The sequence below is a fragment of the Lontra canadensis genome, unplaced genomic scaffold (genome assembly GCF_010015895.1).
Source record: "Lontra canadensis isolate GAN:19392208 unplaced genomic scaffold, GSC_riverotter_1.0 scaffold53, whole genome shotgun sequence".
NCBI classification, from domain to species: domain Eukaryota; kingdom Metazoa; phylum Chordata; class Mammalia; order Carnivora; family Mustelidae; genus Lontra; species Lontra canadensis.
In genome coordinates, this window is record NW_022631047.1 from 6,169,585 (window position 1) to 6,182,145 (window position 12,561).

The following is a 12,561-nucleotide window of genomic DNA, read 5'->3' on the forward strand; positions in this document are numbered from 1 at the left end:
TAGTCCATGGGCCAATACCAACAGCTTCACCTAGGAGCTTGTTAGAAAGGCAGAATCTCAGCCCCCACCCCAGATGATTTGTGTGCAGTACAAGTTTAACAAGCACTGACCTAAAATAAGGCATTACAGAATTATAGAGCCTGTTCCAAATATTTGACATCAATTTAAACTTGTGCATTCTCAGCACATCCCTTAAGCCCTTCAAGACGCTACCAACTTCAAGGTGAGCTCAGCATCACTGGTATGCTGAGTCAAAAAGAAGAAAGCAAACTAAACACAGGGTGAGAATGAACCACCCTTCATTATCATTCAGCTCCTCCTGCTGAGCCCTTAACTGGGAACGACCCTGGTTCCAAATGCAGGTGGGGTTAGAGGATTATGGGTAGAAATGACAGTAGGGCCAGCACACGATCATCTCCTTAACTAGCTGTCCTCACACATCCATCAACAGCAGCACCTTCACACCCCTTCTCCTGCATATGACCTACAGATACGCCTGTTAGCCCACACAGTATTTCAAATTTGAATTCATTCACTTCATTTATAAATCTGGAACTTTCACATTTAAAAAATATCTGTATATCTAATTCTCTTCTACAAATCAGAAAATCTGGTAACACCAGACCCACATTCCAGCATGGCAACAAATGAAGCCAAGGCTCAGCTGTCCCACTGAGATGCTGACCACAATCTCCACCACTCCCAACAGTCTCCCCAACACTGTAGCTGAGGCTGAGTGTCCATTGTCATTTGTTATCTTCCATTTGGTCTGCTTCACTCATTCACATTCCCAGCCTGACCCCTCTAGGTTTTTGAATTTCGACCCTTTATCGATCTCAAGTCATTCAATCTACCTGCATTTATTCTTTCATTTGTCATTCAGGAAAAGGAGCTATAGTTTATACCATCCTCAGTTTGATCATAGACCTTGTGAGCTGGATGTAATGAATGCATCACATTACTTAGTACCTCACCTTAAATAAATGCCCCTTAAAAAAATACATATTTTTCTACACAATTCATTCTGATTCTAACATTTTAACTATTTTATCTATTTCTTTTCAGAACGGTCATTTCACAGTTATAAGTAAGAATTAATAGAAAGAGCAGACACAGTAAAATACGTTGTTGAATCATTCCTCCACATTCATTTCAAAACCTGAATATACTGGGGCGCCTGGGTGGCTCAGTGGGTTAAAGCCTCTGCCTTCGGCCCAGGTCATGATCCCAGGGTTCTGGGATCGAGCCCTGCGTCAGACTCTCTGCTCAGCAGGGGGCCTGCTTCCTCCTCTCTCTCTGCCTGCCTCTGTGCCTACTTGTGATCTCTGTCTGTCAAATAAATGGATGAAGTCTTTAAAAAAAAAAAAACAACCTGAATATACTGTAATGGTAAATTCTATGAGGGCAAGTACCTTTGTCTTTATTCTTTACCAACATACCCCCCAAGCACCTAGAGCGCACTCAATACTTACTGAATGAAGGAACTTTCCCAGAATTATAAATTCTCAAAAATTCATACACAGATTTTGAATGCATGTCTTTAATTACCAACAAGTAGGGACGTCTGGGTGGCTCAGTCAGTTAAGTGTCAGCCTTCAGCTCTGGACATGATCCCAGCATCCTGGGATCAAGTCCCCTCTCTGACAAATAAATAAATAAAATCTTTAAAAAAAAAAAAACCTACCAACAGGGGCACCTGGGTGGCTCAGTGGGTTAAGCCTCTGCCTTCAGCTCAGGTCATGATCTCAGGGTCCTGGAATCAAGCCCACCATTGGGCTCTCTGCTCGGCGGGGAGCCTGCTCCTCTCTCTCTCTCTCTCTCTCTCTCTCTGCCTGCCTCTCTGCCTACTTGTGATCTCTGTCAAATAAATAAATAAAATCTTTAAAACAAAACAAAACAAAACAAAAACTACCAACAAGTATACAAAGATTATTCATTTGCTAGCCTAGATTTATTTGGGTTCATTAAAAAAAGGTATTATTTCAGTGACTGTGAAAACTGGCAGCAGAGAGAAGACCTGTAATCCTAACAAGCCTAAGACTCATGGCCTATCACAACTTGCTTTGCAGCAAAACAGCATCATGTAAACTAGGCAAAATGGCTACACTGTATTATGAGATTTCATCTGATTCAATCCTATGTACCCACATCTAGAGTCTTTGGTCATTACCATAATCATCATCATCCCAATTTTTTTTTAAGATTTTATTTATTTATTTGGCAGAGAGAGAGAGAGCACACATGCAGGGGGAAGGGCAGAGGGAGAGGGAGAAGCAGGCTCCTCGCTGAGCAGGGAGCCCAATGGGGTGGGTGGCCCTCACCAGGACCCTGAGATTATGACCTGAGCTGAAGGCACCCCATCATCCCAATCTGATAAAGCTGAACACCTGTCACAGACCATTTACTGAAAAGCATTTATGGAACACTTACCAGTGTTCCAGGAACCATGTGCTAAATGTCTGACTTCCTAACTAAAAGGTATGTCCTGCAGTACTATTATATCTCCCACACCATGATGCTTGGTAATTCTGGACACGTGGGATGGGAATTACATTTTTAATTGTCTTGCAAACTTGACTGAAAAAATACATTGCCAAGAAACTGAGTCACAGAGAAATGAAGTGATGTTCTTGTGGCTACAGGTCATTTATTTTGTAGAGCTACAGAAGCATCTCCAGAGCTCTCATCACTGCCTTACATTGGTTTTACAATAGTCGTTTTCAAAACATACCCACTAACCAAAAGGCAAGCCAATGAATTTTAAACACTCAACAAATGATACGATGAGCAAAGGTATCTTCAAATAACAAAATCTAAATTTTGACCCAATTCTGGTATATTTATAAACATACCAACAATCAATCTAAAAGGAGTTTGCAATAAACCTAAATACATGTATCTTAGCAGGAAACTACTGTGATAGAACATTTCAAGAACTAAAGCTAAAAAAAAAAAAAAAAAATCGTTAGAAATTTTCCTCGAACTTAAAGCTGCCCCAAATGGGGCCCGTTTTATGAAGTACAAGATTGCAACGCCCTTGCATTCTCCTGTTGGCCTTTGGATTGCCTGACTGAAAGGTGAATCATCCACCTCCATTCTCATTATATACCATAAAAGAACTACAGTTAGAGCAGTTTCACTCAATTCAACTCGACTTTCTGTAGAAAACACAAATCAAAGCAGGACCAGGTCCCTGTTACTCATGTCTGATGGCCAGTCTGAAGAGGAATTTGCTGCACTTGCCAGCCCCAACAAATGGGAGTGTGCTACTCCCCTATAACAAGATAGAACGAAACTAAGAAGGAAATGGTCACATTAACCTGTTTCTTCCACCTCAAATACATTTGGAACTGCCCATAAACTAATGCAAATAAGAAACGTGAGTGGACAGGTTGTTTTCCTCCTATGGTCTGAATTGGCTGTGTCTGAATTCTTGATTTATCTGGGTAGTCACAAATTCACTCCATCAGTATATAAACCTCCATTGTTCCAGTAGACCAAATTAGAGCTACAGAAGGTCTGCCCTCTGGGAGCATATATTCTAACAAAAGTCTCTGTGTTTTATTACTAGGTTGAACTTTTGTTACTAAGTTTCTTATGACTGCATACCCCTTTTCCAGTTGCCTGCTTTTGCTTACTCCTTCAGGACAAAGACTACGAAGATAGGGAAAAGACTGGGACAAATAATCCAGCCTGATTTTCCTCACCTAGTCTTTTCATCAGAGAGCAAGCATATTAAGGTCCTCCAATATTTAAATACAATTCTCAATGGAGTATCTAAGAAGGATGTGAATGAGATAAACGGACCCAAAAACCAAATAAAACCATGGCATAGTTTCGTACATATAGTTAATAAATCTGAAGGATCAGGGTTTTTTGTCTCCTTGTGGCCCAGGCCATTCAGACTTGAAAACTTTAATTGCAAAGCACAAATACGCTTTTCCAAAAATCTTCTGTCATAGTGCGTACTACCAATACTTTCATAATTTCCTTATAGAAGCTGCATAATCCACCACAGAAAACCAGTGTTATGCTGTATTATTAAACTCAGCAGAAAGCTCCATATGCAGCAACAGGAGGCCATGGGCAATTAACTCTGTAAATTGAAAGCTTTAAAATTTTTGCATGACCTTTAAAGGTCAACACAGTTGCCCATTCACATGCATGCAATTATAAGGGACTACTTCATAGCAAAAAAAAAAAAAAAGAAGAAGAAGAAGAAGAAGAAAGAAAAAGAAACAAAAATATTTAGTGAAACTAACCTTGCATTCATTAAAAGCTACTGTGCACTCTCCAAGCTTTCTGTAAAGAGTTAGTTATACATAACACACGAAGATAAAAGAGCAAAGGAGACTTGTTTGTCTGCTTGTCCCCATTTTGTCAACGTACTAAATTCAGCCCAGCGCCATAACTGCTAAGAATGCAACATTATCACAATAACCAACCACTCTCAAGAATTTCAAAAATTTACTGTATAAAACAATATAAGTTGAATTAAATGAGTATGTTTGTGCTATGGCTAAAGGAAAGGGGGATGTACCTTTGCTAACCGCCATTCAGGGGAAATCGTAAGACAATTACAGCTCCTGTGGAATAATTTGGGAAACTGAAGTGATTAAAAGGACTTCATCTAATAGAAGCATAATTCTGAATCCTTAGTTATGTCTCATACCCCATATGGATCACTGTGAACAAAATGGAATATTCTCCTTGTAACTTATATATTGTTTTCACCTGAATCCAGAAGTTACCTGAAGGTCTTCTAGTTTCCAATGGCAATATCAATCAATTGCCTAAATAGGTGAGAATTTCACTGATTCCAGTGACTTGCTTCCCTATCATCACAGCGCAGGATGAGCTCCAACATATACATGTGGTATACACCTTGGAAGTGGGTGGGTTTTGGAAATCTAACAAATTTCAAATATATCAAGAGGTTTCTAGGAAATTTATAGATACCATTTGTAAACTGGAGTAGTATGCTCTAATGTAGTGCACGGTTTGTTTTAACTGTGGACAGGCATATCTAATAAAGATGGCATACAAATATATTCAGAGTTTTAAATGTGTTAAAATTCCAAGTCATAGGGTCAATAAACACATCCCAAGCACCTCTACATGAAAGATAAAGTTGAATTTTTTTTTTTTTGCATTCGTCCCCTAACAAATAAAAGTATCTACAGAAGAAAAACTAAAGAGAAAAATACACTACATGCAACAGTGGTTTAAACAGTAAAACTCAATCATAAGCCATATGTTAAACCATAGGTACAGTTGCACTGTAAGTAAATCATGTAAAAAGGTGAAAAATGTAGACGGTTTTGAAAGTCATTCTTTCTTCTTTAACATAAAACCAATATTTTACATGGGTGCCATTGAAAGCATACATACTAATGCATATGGATACATATAGAGAGAGATAAAGATTAGGTAGATTACACAGAAATTTATTTTTTTTAAAGATTTTATTTATTTGACAGAGAGAGATCACAAGTAGACAGAGAGGCAGGCAGAGAGAGAGAGAGAGAGAGAGAGAGAAGAGCAGGCTCCCTGCCGAGCAGACAGCCCGATACGGGGCTCAATCCCAGGACCCTGAGATCATGACCTGAGCCGAAGGCAGCGGCTTAACTCACTGAGCCACCCAGGCGCCCCAATAACACAGAAATTTAGATTTAAATACTACTTTTCTTCACATTCCAACAGGTCCAACCATACCTATTAAATTTCTGTTGAAAATAAGTAGAAAACAAGACTTGTTATAGTTCACTGGCAAGGACACCTGAATCACGTGCCAAATGAATAAATCAGACTTCTTAAAAATGACTAAATAAAGCAGTGGTCAATGACAGCTAAAAAATAAAAATGAACTTCTAATTCTGTTTGCTGGGCCCACTGTTCCATCTCCCTTGTTTCAGACTATGCTTCAAATCTAAAGTAAAACTTCTCTCTAAAAAGACTTACGGTAACTTCCTTATGAAATTATTCCTGTTCTTCCAGTGCTCTAATTCAATATGCTTCAAGTAGTTCAAAATAAAGTTAACCAAAGAATTTTGAACAAAATGGCAAATACACCATATTATATAGCATTAAAAAAAAAAGATCAATGTGTTGTAAGCAAGATAAATCACGTCAAATACTGTGGAAGTATGGAGACCAGATATGAAGCTGATTTAGCTAGTTTGGCCTCCCTATCTAGCAGCAGTCTGTAGGAATGCATGTCTGCTCTTTGTTTTGATGGGGCATTACTAAGGACAGGTTGATAAATTGCATTTGTAGATGTCAGGTACAGATCAGAAGGGACGATGTTAGATGCTCATTTTACTTCAACTTAGGGTTTTTCACCAAGAAAACAAAACTGCATTGCACAGTCAAGTTCTTTATTTTTACTTGAATCTTCAATGAACAAAACAGCTGCAGAATAATACGACTTAATGAGGCATCCCTAATAAAATACTGGAGAAGTCAAAGCAGGGGTACTGAACTGTTCGCACTCTGTTGTTTCATCTTCTCAAATCTATTAGAAGTAGCTGATGACACTCTGGAACACTCCTAGTTTGGGACATACATCAGACAGGCAAATGGTCATCAGTTTGCAGTCGCAGCTGAACTTCGGCAGAATCTGACAATACCTTTTACTACAGCCCACAATAATGCCTGGAAAACACTGCAAAGGCCCATCTTATCCTACATGTACAGGTTAATCCATACTGGCAATTATGGTAAATCAACCCTAAAATGCACTTTCAGCATTTCAATATTCAAAAACGTCTTGTCAAAGGATCATCATTAAAATGAGATATTGAAGAGATTAGATCCAGGACCACTAAAACTTTTTAATAATATACAAAATAATTTTTATAAAATATTTTATTACCCCCTAAGTTTCATCCCTATAAATTTAAAAAAAAAAAAAGTGGCCATGTTTAAAAACAGATCTTTTTACAGCTGTGTCATCACATTTTATAACTTGGTGGTTAGTAAATATTGTATTCTCTAAGCAGTATGTACCTTTTTGGTCACAGATCCATGGGCATTTCCATAAATCTTCATTTTCCATGTATCATTGTTAAAATGGCCAACATTTTTCAGATTCAGAAATCACACATAGTTAGAAACCTTAGATTCCCCTTTGGCACAACTTGTAGCATTATAGGTGTTGGCTTTAATATCAAGGTTTTTGGTTCTTCTTAAAGAGGCATCATCATAGCATTATGTATAAATATGTAAGTTCAAATATTCTCAACTACACAAGTTTATTAAAGGGCAAGAAACAAGTCAAGATTTTAGTCTCCAAAAATGCCTAACGTAAATAAAACAACTCACTAAAACTGTGTTCTTCCTCGTAAGAGTCACTGTGCCTAAGCATTCAGTTGGTAGTAGCTCTGCTCTCATTGCATTATACCTATAAATATTGTAATCCAGTTTTTTCACCAAAAATTAAGAAAATAAGAATAAAATCAGCTCTTCAATGGCTACTGGTGGCTTTAAAACTTAAGGCTCTAAAATGGTCAAAATGCAAACAATGGACTCAGGATGAGATCCAGAACAGATAAAGTAGGAAAAGAGAAAAACGCATCTGATCATTTTTAAGGATGCTGGGCACCAAATTTGAAACTGTAAAAGAATCACCAGTCCAAGAATACATGTGCTAACATGGAAAGGCTGGAATAAATACAAATAATCTTTATGCTGTTTTTTTTTAAGGGCTGTAGAGGTGTTTCCAATCTCCTTTGCTAGTTATTGCCATTTAGTACCTTTACACAGAAATCTTAAATTACTCATTTGTCTTAAGTTACATTGCCTAGTAGAGCAGTATTAAAGTGTTAATTGATAACAGTCTGATAACTGATGTCTCAAACAATCTAGTTGGGAAGACAGGAACCAGATAATTATCATCCAGTCAATAATCACTGGAATTCATCCTGTCCTGAGGGAAGGACCCTTCTGCACTAACTGCTATGGGGGTACTTTTCAAGCGAAGGCTGTATATGGGAGGGAGGGGTTGTTTGTTTTTTTCAAAAATGATTTTTGCAAAATCCAAGATGGGATTTAACACTCACCAAACGGAGAGTCTTGTTCTTTTCTGTCTTATTGCCACAAGCCAAAGTCAAGCCAAGTCACGGGGAAGAGAGGCTCCCTAGCCACTATAGGAAGTACACATCTGATTCCAAACGCTGGAGGCGGTTAACACTCGGTCAGGAAGTGGAATACTGAATAGGAAAGCGTCGCGTCTACCCGGGGGCTCAGCAAGCTCCCACAGCCCCTCCTTTTCAAGTAGAGACTAGATAGCTCAGTCTGCAGTTCTAGGAGAAATACGGCGACGGAGAGCAAACTTTCCTTTGCAAAGGCCGTTTCTGGAAATAACATGTTCCCCACTGGCAAGTGCAGATCAGTAGCCTAAAGAAAACAGCTCTTGGGAGGAACCTGGCCTTTTGGAATAGACGGGGAGAAGGGACACCAAAGCCGCGGGGCAGAAAAGCCGTGTACCCTTAACAAGATTTGGGAGGAAAATATTAGGAAAGAAAGAAAAAACAAAAACAAACAAAAACAACCACCATTCGTTTCTCCAAGCTGTCCGTTTCCTAAACGCTGTTTGTAAAATGATCCTTTTCCTAAAGCTCTCCTGGAGAATCCCTCCCTAAAGCTTTATTTCATTCCGTCATGAGGTGTCCGTTCCCAAATCGAAGTAAATCTTTAAATAAACGAGGCTCCGGAACTTACCGTGATGAGTCTTCATGAACATAGTTAGCGGTGGGGAAATGAACAGCCTCCCTGAAACGCCCACCCTCTGCAGACAGGCCCGAGAATTAACTAATCAGAAGTGGACAGAAAGTGGGGATTCCAGAAAGGCGACCTGACACATCCCAGTGATCCTCTCTTGAACGCGACCCCCAACTCATCAAGAGTCCAAAATGGTTACCAAGCGGGATTGGGTCGGTTGGGGAACGGAATGAAAACCCACTGCAACCCTCGCCCGGGTCGCTCGCTGTGCTGGGAGAAATGGGGCGGGGAGGGAGGGCACCGCTCCCGGAGCCTCCTCGGCGTGCTTGATCCCCTCTCCGCGTCCCTCTACCCCCGCCCCTACCCCGACCGCCCGCGAGGGAGAAGCCGGGCTCCCGGCCAGCACCTGCTCTCACCTCGCGCCTTCCCGGGGCGGGCCCCCTACCGCCCCCGACCCCCGAGGAGGGGAGGGCTTCGGCGCCGCGGGTCCTCCAGCTGCCGCGGGGTCCCCAGCGCCGGCGCGGGGCGGGAGACGCGGCTCGCACCTACCTGCAGCCCGGCTCCCTGGTGGCGGCAACACCTAGCGATGGTCCTGCAGCTTTCGCGGGCCGGCGCCAGCCTTATCGCGCTTGCATCGCTTCCGAGATGCCAATCCGCCGTCGCCGTTCTGGGGCATAGGGAACCCAAGTCCGGCGGTGTGTGCTCGTGGAGGGCGTGTGAGTGGGGCCCTGAGCGCGCGTGTGTGTGCGCGCGCGTGTTTCCTCCTCCGATCGCAAAAGGGTTCAGGAATCTCTTGACATCCAAACTGGAGTCCCCTGAGAGCGGGTGCAAGGCGGAGCGCCCGAGCCTCGGCTCTCTTTCCCCGCTTTCTCTTCCACGGTGTCAAAGTAATCAAAAGATGTGTTCACCGAGGCAAAGCTGAAGTCCCGCAGCCCTGGCCTGCGCCCGCGGTCGCCCGCGGTCCTCGTCGGAGGCGCGGGGCGCGCTCGGCTCCCCCGACTGCGAGAATCGAGGCGGTCTTGCAGCAATTACCTGCCTTACTCCATATCTGATGTGTTTGCTTTGAACGCCGAGTCAAGACTTTTCCTCTCGCCTCACGTCGTCTCCCCCTGTCACGCACACACACACATCCTCCGGCCCCCTCTCCCGCCCTCGCTTTGGCTCTCTGGGGAAAGGCAACTGGACGGAACGATTCACCTTCAGGAAAGCAGTCTCTGCCACGTACTTCTCCCGTTCCCCGGCTCTCCCAGGTCCCAGGTCTCCAACGTGGAGGACTCGCAGGGGAGGTTCGGGGCAGCAAGGAGGGGAGGCTCTGCGCTCGGCCGTCCTCCGCCCTCAAGACGTCAGCTTCCTCGGATCAGGTGCCCCTTGTTCCCGCTTTTAGCACCTCGGTCCCAGCTGCTGCCCTTTCGGAGACTTGGCGCCCGGTCCACTTAGCAGCAACCCCTAGCCAGCTGCAGCCCCTCGATCCCGCCTCGAAGTGCTTCGGGCAGAGCCCCACGCAGCCCAGCTGCTGGCCCCCTAGGCATCGTGGGCTGGAAGGAAGGGAAATCCGCCGCTGTCCCCTGTCCCCAGACGCTGCCACCGTCACCACCGAGAAGGTGCGAGTTCCAAAATCAAACACAAGCGAGCAGGTGTTGCCTGTCTCACTTCGCTAAAGGCGGGAGGAAAAGAGAGAAGGGGCGGAGGAGGGGGCCCAGGAAAGAAATCCGGATGACCAGAAGGAAAAAAAAAAAAAAAAGAAAAAAGAAAAAAAAGTAGTGGGTTTAGTAATCCAAACCTCCTCTCCGCCTCTCACCCCAGGCGCTGCACTGGCAAAAGACACCGGTGGTGTCTTTTAGAAAGTCACCGTAAAGGGCAGAACCCCCTGTTCCGCCCAGACCCTTTATTCCAACGATACGGGCTGTCCCGGGAGCACCGAGTGAGGGCCTCCTTGTATAATGCAAGGAGCACGCAGGGAGAAAATAGGTCCCGACACTCCAGGGTGAGTGAAGCAGTAAAATGGGATAGCAGAACCCGGTTACGTCGCCTCCCTCCGTCTCTCCCAACAGCCTGTTCTCGGATGCTGCTAAGAGCAAACTGCGGTCCTGCAGAAAAAGGAAGAGACAGTAAAAGATGAGAGGGCGGCAATCGGTGTAAAAGCTGGACTATGTCTCCCTCTAGAGGGAGAATCGTGTTAGAGAACTTCACTGGAGGTAAGTAGGACTCCAGTTTCTCCACAAAGAAAAAGAAACCGGTATCTGGTTTCGGAAGAATTTTGCATTTTTACAAATTCCAACCTCTAATGGACTTAGAGAATTTGCAGAGCCGCCCTATGCAAGCAGAGTCCTTACTAAAGGAACGTCCTGATATTTACAGAAATTTAACAGCGAAGACCCTGGAAGTTCATGTCCTTACAGGTTTGGTCAAATTGGGTGTTGGTTTAAACTGTGCATATGAACTCAAAGGAAGGGTCTTCTTAGGCTCACTTTGATCAAGTTTGGTCATGAGCAGAACCTTAATCTAATGATTAGAACATTGTTTTTAAAAGCATAAGTAGTGATAACAGATTTAAGGGGAAAAAAATCTGAAGCGAAAAAATAGGATGCTAATCCGTGAAATCTTACAAGTCCCTTACAAACCAAGGATATCTCAAAGATTTTGTTTTGGAGCCAATAGGTATACCTCTTATTCAACGGACTGGTAATTTCCAAGGTGACTAAATTCCTTCCGGCTCTAAAGGTTTGTGCTTTTATAGCTCCAATTCACTGAAACCTTTGACAAACTAGGTATCACATGCTCCCTCCACCAGCTATAAAATCAAAGTAACACTAGTCACCATATATACAAACAAATATGGAATATATGTTTTATATGTTATCTTAACATGCTTTGAAATGCCAACATATGTTATATCTAAAAGGCATCAAGTAATTTAGGTCAGCGTGTCCCAGATTTTATAATGTTTTGTTACTTTGCTGAAGTTCAAGAGAGGTCCCATTAGTAACTTTAATATTTAGATCTTGTAATCTTACCATTAGTAACTTTAATATTTAGATCTTGTAAACTTACCATTTGAAAGTTTGCTTTCAAGACGTTTCTGTATGTTTGAATTATAAAATATATACTAACATTATGATTAAATTTCTTCCCATTCACCATTCACTCTGAATTTTTAGAGTAATTCTATTTTAACTTGAAAAATCTAACTTAGTGTAAGCTTAAGGAAGAGAAGAATTTACAAGAAAATACCTTAGGCTAACAAAGCAGAAGTTAGATCATGTGGGGTTTATTATCTTAGCTAATTGCACTATAGTAGATTTGAATCAGTCTAGCACATGACAATCATTTCAGACCCTCAAATGGTCTCTTTCAAAAGATTCATGTCATGTATCAAAGATTTTTATTTCATTCTTCTTACCTAGCAACTTATTTCCCCCAGGGAGCAAAGTTTTCGTTTTAAAACAACTGGCACTGTTTCATTGCAAATCTTACAGTAATTCTGTGTCTGCTATGTTAAGTAGTGGGAGAGAATCCAAGCAGGAATGGCATTGGAAACTGAGGCTCTGTTTTGGGAGGAATTAGCCATTTACAAAATCACTTTAGAGCATTGGCCTTCCCTCCCCACAAAAAAATAAAAAGCATACATCATAATCCTTCTAGTTTCTAATTCATTAGCCCTGTGTGGTTGTAGGAAAATCTATAATTTCATCATTTTGTTAAAACTATTTTTATTGCTAAAATGTCTGACATTTTCAGAGTGCCTGGGTGGCTCAGTGGGTTAAGCCTCTGCCTTTGACCTAGGTCATGATCTCAGGGTCCTAGGATTGAGCTCTGTGTCGGGTTCTCTGCTCAGTGAGG

The 12,561-nt window shown here is 42.2% G+C and overlaps 1 protein-coding gene across 2 annotated transcripts in view; it reads right to left on the minus strand.

The window, feature by feature from the left end:
• TAFA2 (TAFA chemokine like family member 2) overlaps positions 1-10,446 on the minus strand; it is a 486,266-nt gene extending 475,820 nt beyond the window's left edge. For both annotated transcript variants that reach the window (XR_004384699.1, XM_032874627.1), the window contains exon 1: positions 9,271-10,446. The gene's annotated coding sequence lies outside the window, so the exon portion shown is untranslated. The remainder of the gene's footprint in view (positions 1-9,270) is intronic.
• Between the last annotated feature and the right edge of the window lie 2,115 nt (positions 10,447-12,561).